The sequence below is a fragment of the Salvelinus sp. IW2-2015 genome, linkage group LG28 (assembly GCF_002910315.2).
Source record: "Salvelinus sp. IW2-2015 linkage group LG28, ASM291031v2, whole genome shotgun sequence".
Classification (NCBI taxonomy): Eukaryota; Metazoa; Chordata; class Actinopteri; order Salmoniformes; family Salmonidae; genus Salvelinus; species Salvelinus sp. IW2-2015.
Window position 1 is genome coordinate 15,395,582 of NC_036868.1, and position 7,009 is coordinate 15,402,590.

The window sequence follows — 7,009 nt, forward strand, 5'->3', positions numbered from 1 at the left end:
ACAGGCCTCTCTCATCTTTTTAAGTGGGAGAACTTGCACAATTGATGGCTGACTAAATACTTTTTTGCCCCACTGTATGTATGCCCCATGCCCATGCAAAAGTAAGCTTACATTAAAAGCCACTGACCGTTTTTCCCACAAATTTTTCAGACACGTCCACATTTATATCAACATGTATATTCACACACAAAGACAGATAAAACGGTGTTTGTTCTTGTCATGTATCAACAGGTGGGCTTTGCTCTGTGTTTCCTGGGTACCTTACTGGGGATCTCTAGAACTTTGAATGGACTGACTGTGGAGGAGAACGTTGCCATGCTCAAGAGGTTAAGGCTCATCTCAGCATGACTTTACCCCACAGTTGTCAATTAAACTTGCAGTACATTAAACCTCAAAGAATAATATAATAAAAAAACATACAGTACCAGTCAAAAGTTGACACCTACTCATTCCAGGGTTTTTCTTTATTTTTACAATTTCCTACATTGTAGAATAATAGTGAAGACATCAAAACTATGAAATAACACATATGGAATCATGTTGTAACCAAAAAAGTGTTAAACAAATGAAAATATGTTTTATATTTGAGATTCTTCAAAGTAGCCAACCCTTGCCTTGATGACAGATTTGCACACTCTTGGCATTCTCGCAACCAGCTTCATGAGGTATGAACTGGAATGCATTAAAATTAACAGGTGTGCCTTATTAAAAGTACATTTGTGGAATTTCTTTCCTCCTTAATGTGTTTGAGCCAATCAGTTGTGTTGGGGCTCCCGAGTGGTGCAGCGGTCTAAGGCACTGCATCTCAGTGCTAGAGGCGTCCCGTGATTGGGAGTCCCATAGGGTGGCGCACACTTGGCCCAACGTCGTCCAGGTTAGGGTTTGGCCGGGGTAGGCAGTCATTGTAAATAATAATCTGTTCTTAACTGACTTGCCTAGTTAAATAAAGGTTAAATAAAATTAAAGGTAAGGGTGGTATACAGAAGATAGCCCTATTTGGTAAAAGACAACGTTCATATTATGGCAAGAAGAGCTCAAATAAGCAAAAATAAATTACAGTCCATCATTACTTTAAGACATGAAGGTCAGTCAATCCGGAAAATGTCAATGCATTTCTTCAAGTGCAGTCGCAAAAACCATCAAGCATTATGATGAAACTGGCTCTCATGAGGACTGCCACAGGAAAGGAAGACCCAGAGTTACCTCTGCTACAGAGGATAAGTTCATTAGAGTTACCAGCCTCAGAAATTGCAGCCCAAATAAATGTTTCACAGAGTTCAAGTAACAGACACATCTCAACATCAACTGTTCAGAGGAGACTGTGTGAATCAGGCCTTCATGTTCGAATTGCTGCAAAGAAACCACTACTAAAGGACACCAATAAGAAGAAGAGACTTGCTCGGGCCAAGAAACACGAGCAATGGACATTAGACCGGTGGAAATCTGTCCTTTGGTCTGATGAGTCCAAATTGTAGATTTTTGGTTCCAACCGCCGTGTCTTTTTAAGATGCAGAATAGGTGAATGGATGATCGCCATATGTGTGGTTCCCACCGTGAAGCGTGAAGGAGGAGGTGTGATGGTGTGGGGGGGCTTTGCTGGTGACACTGTCTGTGATTTGTTTAGAATTCAAGGCACACCTAACCAGCATGGCTACCACAGCATTCTGCAGTGATACGCCATCCCATCTGGTTTGGGCTTAGTGGGACTATCATTTGTTTTTCAGCAGGACAATAACCCAACACACCTCCAGGCTGTGTAAGGGCTATTTGACAAAGAAGGAGAGTGATGGAGTGCTGCATCAGATGACCTGGCCTCCACAATCACCTGACCTCAAGGCAACTGAGATGGTTTGGGATGAGTCGGACTGCAGAGTGAAGGAAAAGCAGCCAACAAGTGCTCAGCATATGTGGGAACTCATTCAAGACTGTTGGAAAAGAATTACAAGTGAAGCTGGTTGAGAGAATGCCAAGAGAATGCAAAGCTGTCATCAAGGCAAAGGGTGGCTACTTTGAAGAATCGTAGTACTTTATTGGTTACTACATGATTCCATATGCGTTATTTCATAGTTCTACAATGTAGAAAATAGTCAAAATAAAGAAAAACCCTTGAATGAGTAGGTGTGTCCAAACTTTGACTGGTACTGTATATTAAGCATGAGTCACAAATCCAGATATTATAGAAATGTACACATGCTGATTTTTGTCATCTTTAAAAATCAACATGTTGTCTTAAAAGATAAGTGTTTAGCGTTGGCCTTGTAGCCAGTGCCTCCTGTAGTACCCTCTGTAGTACCCTCTGTACTACCTCCTATAGTACCCCCTGTAGTACCCCCTGTAGTACCTCCTGTAGTACATCCTGTAGTACATCCTGTAGGACCTCCTATAGTACCCCCTGTAGTACCCTCTGTAGTACCTCCTGTAGTACCTCCTGTAGTACCCCCTATAGTACCTTCTGTAGTACCTCCTGTAGTACCCTCTGTAGTACCTGTAGTTCCTTCTGTAGGACCCCTGTAGTACCCCCTGTAGGACCCCCTGTAGGTCCTTTTGTAAGACCCCTGTAAGACCCCTGTAGTACCCCCTGTAGTACCTCCTGTAGGACCCCTTGTATCACCTCCTGTAGGACCCCCTGTAGGACCCAAACAGAGCTGAGGCGTCCTGTGGAACTCCTTTCCTCTCCTCCTCTGTGTTCTCCAGGAAGCTAACAGAGTGACCCCCATCTCTGACACAGTTTAATTAGAAGCTATTTCCTCCCATGGAGGGAAGGAGGGTTGAAATAGCGGCGGGTGACTCATGTCTTAGATAAGGGATGTGTGTGTGTAACAGGGGTGTTCGTCCACCGCTCCCTTCCTCTTGCTCGSCGGACCATAAATTATTTATGCAAGGAAGGCACTTGAGCTAAAATGAGGCCGAAAGGGCAGTCACCGAAATGTCAGAAGAGACAGAAAACAAATGGCAAATGTGCTCATTAGGCAAGACTGTGATGTAAAATATATGTGAGGTGAAAGACAATAACATGACCACACCTCCCTCATCTAAAGCCAGGTGGAACTTGGTCTGGTGCCACAGACCGACGTTACTAGTTTGAATGGACATTAGTGACACGTGAGAAGGTTGGCAGACACATGCAGCATCATCCTCAGTCCTCAGCCCTGCTCTTCATTAGCTAGTGGCAGTCCGCTCGCGTGTCAATCACAACACAAGCCCAGCTATGTCTTCCCTTCGCCTCGTTTTATATTGTGGGTCAAGCTTTCCCCCCGAAACCACTTGGTTATTCATGTGTCTCATTATAACAATCGCTCTGATGCTACAGTGCATCCCTCCTTTATGAGAGGATGAATGAGATAGAGACGTGGGGGTCGGAGACGTCCATTTCGAGAGCTGCCATTCTCCTACACATTCCCTCATTGGTCAGTCACTTCACTCAACGCTGCCGAATGCTGATACTGAAGGTCAAGTGCACACTACCTATTGGGAAAACAAAGATTAGTGCTAACGACGTGTCTGCCTATTAGCGTTTTCATTACGCAACAGTTTGATGCCGTTATGACATTCTAAAGCTCAGTGTGTCATAATTAAGGGAGAAGATGGTGAGCGCTGGGCAAACTGTTGCATGACCACAGGACTGCAGCCTCGTGAGCTCAAATAAGTTGGTTGTCTCTTCAGCCCTAGACCACGAACGAAAGACGTTGCTCTCCAAAGGAGTACGGATTTTGGTGACGTCATCGTGTGTCTCTAACGTTGTATCCCTGCAGTGTTTTAACCCCAGGTGGCCAACGCCTTGTTTGCTAGAAATTAGAAACTGTTACGCCCCAGAAAATCAACAAAGACAGACAACATTTCTGGGAACATTGGCTTATTTTATACATCCAGTCTTGCCCAATAAAGACATTATTACAAAAAAAAGAATGAAATCCAGCCAATCTTGTTGCCTGTTGACCTTTAGTGAGATGGGCCAGGCTAAGTGAGGGTGCAGGCAGTTCCAGATGTCTAGTTGTTTTATATGCCATGTGATGTAGCAGGACAGGGCACTGTCCCACAGTTATTAAATTGAGACTATGATGTTGAGCTGGTTTTGAGTGTTACCTGTCACTGTCTGTGACTGACTCAGAGGGGGGCCAACGCATACTGTAACCTCTCATAGCCTGAGTGACAGCCCCTACCCACCTGGTCAGGGTCAGAGGTCAACACAGGTGTGAACTGGAGGTAGACACCCCTGTGAGGGAGGGTTAGTGTCAAAATGTAGATGTTTCTACCAGAAATTCACCATCGTTCCAACATAAAGATCTCTATGTCTCTTATTCTCTGCAGGACTACATGGATGCTTTGATCTCAAATTACTACCTAAGTTCTCCATGTGGAAAGCTTCACATACTTACGGTATGAACCACTCTATGCTTCATCAATGTGTTCCGCTCTTTTTCAGCTATGGCCTCCAGTCGAGATTGCCAACTTCTATTTCATCCCACTGCACCACAGGTAAGGCACAGGGATGGTTAGTGACGTCAATGTTATCCTTATGGATTTTCAGTGTAATGTCAATTTATACTCAGACATATTGATTTATTCATTCAGCTGTGATGCCTGAGGGGACTCTGATGTTAGTACGGAATTATTGTCTTGAAGATTGGCTGTGGTCCAGATTGTAGCTGTTTCCTGGAATTCCTCCTTGTCTTGGAAAGCCAATAATGGATGTTTCAGGTCCCGCCCTACCTCACACATATAGGACTATCAATAAGACTTTTACACTCACAAATCATGTCATAAACTGAATTCAGAAAGCTGTGAATCAATCCCACACTAAGATAGTGGTCAGGAACAAATGGTTAACAAACTCTGAAATACTGCATAGTGGATGATTTTTGTGAAAGTTTGTCACACATACAGTGCATTTGGAAAGTATTCAGATCCCTTTACTTTTTCCACATTTTGTTACGTTATAGCCTTATTCTAAAATTGATTAAATAAATACAAATTCTCATCAATCCTCACACAATACCTACCTGATCATGACAAAGGGGAAACAGGATTTTAGAAATGTTTGCAAATGTATTAAAAATAAAAACAGAAATACCTTACAGTATATACATAAGTATTCAGACCCTTTTCTATGAGACTCGAAATTGAGCTCAGGTGCATCCTGTTGCCATTGATCATCCTTGAGATGTTTCTTCAACTTCATTGGAGTCCACCTGTGGTAAATTCAATTGATTGGACATGATTTGGAAAGGCACACACCTGTCTATATAATGTCCCACAGTTGACAGTGCATGTCAGAGCAAAGACCAAGCCATGAGGTCAAAGGAATTGTCCGTAGAGCTCCGAGACAGGATTGTGTCGAGGCACAGATCTGGGGAAGGGTACCAAAACATTTCTGCAGCATTGAATGTCCACAAGAACACAGTGGCCTCCATCATTCTTAAATGGAAGAAGTTTGGAACCACCAAGACTCTTCCCAGAGCTGGCCGTCAGGCCAAATTGAGCAATCGGGTGAGAAGGGCCTTAGTCAGGCCGGTGACCAAGAACCCGATGGTCACTCTGACAGAGCTCTAGAGTTCCTCTGTGGAGATGGGAGAACATTCCAGAAGGACAACCATCTCTGCAGCACTGCACCAATCAGTCCTTTATGGTAGAGTGGCCAGATGGAAGCCACTCCTCAGTAAAAGGCACATGACAGCCAGCTTGGAGTTTGCCAAAAGGCACCTAAAGGACTCCCAGACCATGAGAAACAAGATTCTCTGGTCTGATGAAACCAAGCTTTAACTATTTCCCCATCCAACCGACAGAGCTGAGAGAATCTGCGAGATAAGATGGAGAAACTCCCCAAATACAGGTGTGCCCAAGCTCTGTTACGTCCATACCCAAGGAAGACTCAAGGCTGTAATCGCTGCCAAAGGTGGCTTCAAACACAGCTACTATTACGGCTCTGAGTACTTAAGTAAATGTGATATAATATATTTTTTTTATTAAATTAGCAAAAATTTCTAAACCCCTTTTTTGCGTTGTCATTAATGGGTATTGTGTGCTAGATTGATAGGAGGGGAAAACCAATATCAATTTAGTTAAAGGGATGCTAAATTATAACAAATGTGGAAAAATCAAGGGTCTTCAACACCCTGATCAGTTTCACCTGTCCTCGTTAGTTGTCGCCACCCCCTCCTGTGTCGCTTGTTTTTCCCCAGGTATATTTATCCCTTGTGGTTCCAACCAGTGTGTTTTTCCTGTACTCTTTGCTATCTTCTTTTGCTAGTCTTCCTGTTTTGACCCCTGCCTGGACTCTGGACTACTTTCCCAGAGTCAGGCAGGAAAAATGCTGCTTTGTCTGTCAACAAAATTCTGTCTGCAAACTTCTCCCAACCAAAAAAAGTGTGTTAGAGAATTGTTTGAACCAAACAAACAAATCCATTAGCCTATTTCTGTAAAGAGGAATATTTTCTTCAACAAACTATGTATCGACTACATGGGGGGGTGCCTTTGTTTTTCAATGCATAGTCATTATATTCAGTCAGGTGTGAAAGTAGATTTAATTTCTTACCGGTACTGGACACCCAGTACCGGTTTGTAATGCTACAAATTTACAGGGTAGCCTATTCTGCTGACATAGACAAACAGATGAATAAAAACGATGTTGCGGGAGACACAAATAGAATATGACATCCATCTAAGCTGGAGGAGGAAATTATTGTCCAAAAACAAACAAAAGTGCCACTGACCCAATAATAAAGACAGTGAATATGCACCTCACCGGGGATATGGCCGATGTTCTCTGCTAGTGCCAATTAAGTTACTGTTCCCTCAATTAAGGTTTGCTAACTAAAATAAAGATTGGAGCTTTTTCATTGTCATCTCTTTACACTCAGTGGTGATTTTAGCATGTAAATCTTTGTGGGGCAAAAAAAATAAAAAATAAAGTGGGATGCATGCCAAAAAAGCCACTACACAACACAACACAACACTAAACAATACATTAATTGCACTATAACGGTGACAAACGGTGCCCAGAAACTGTTAG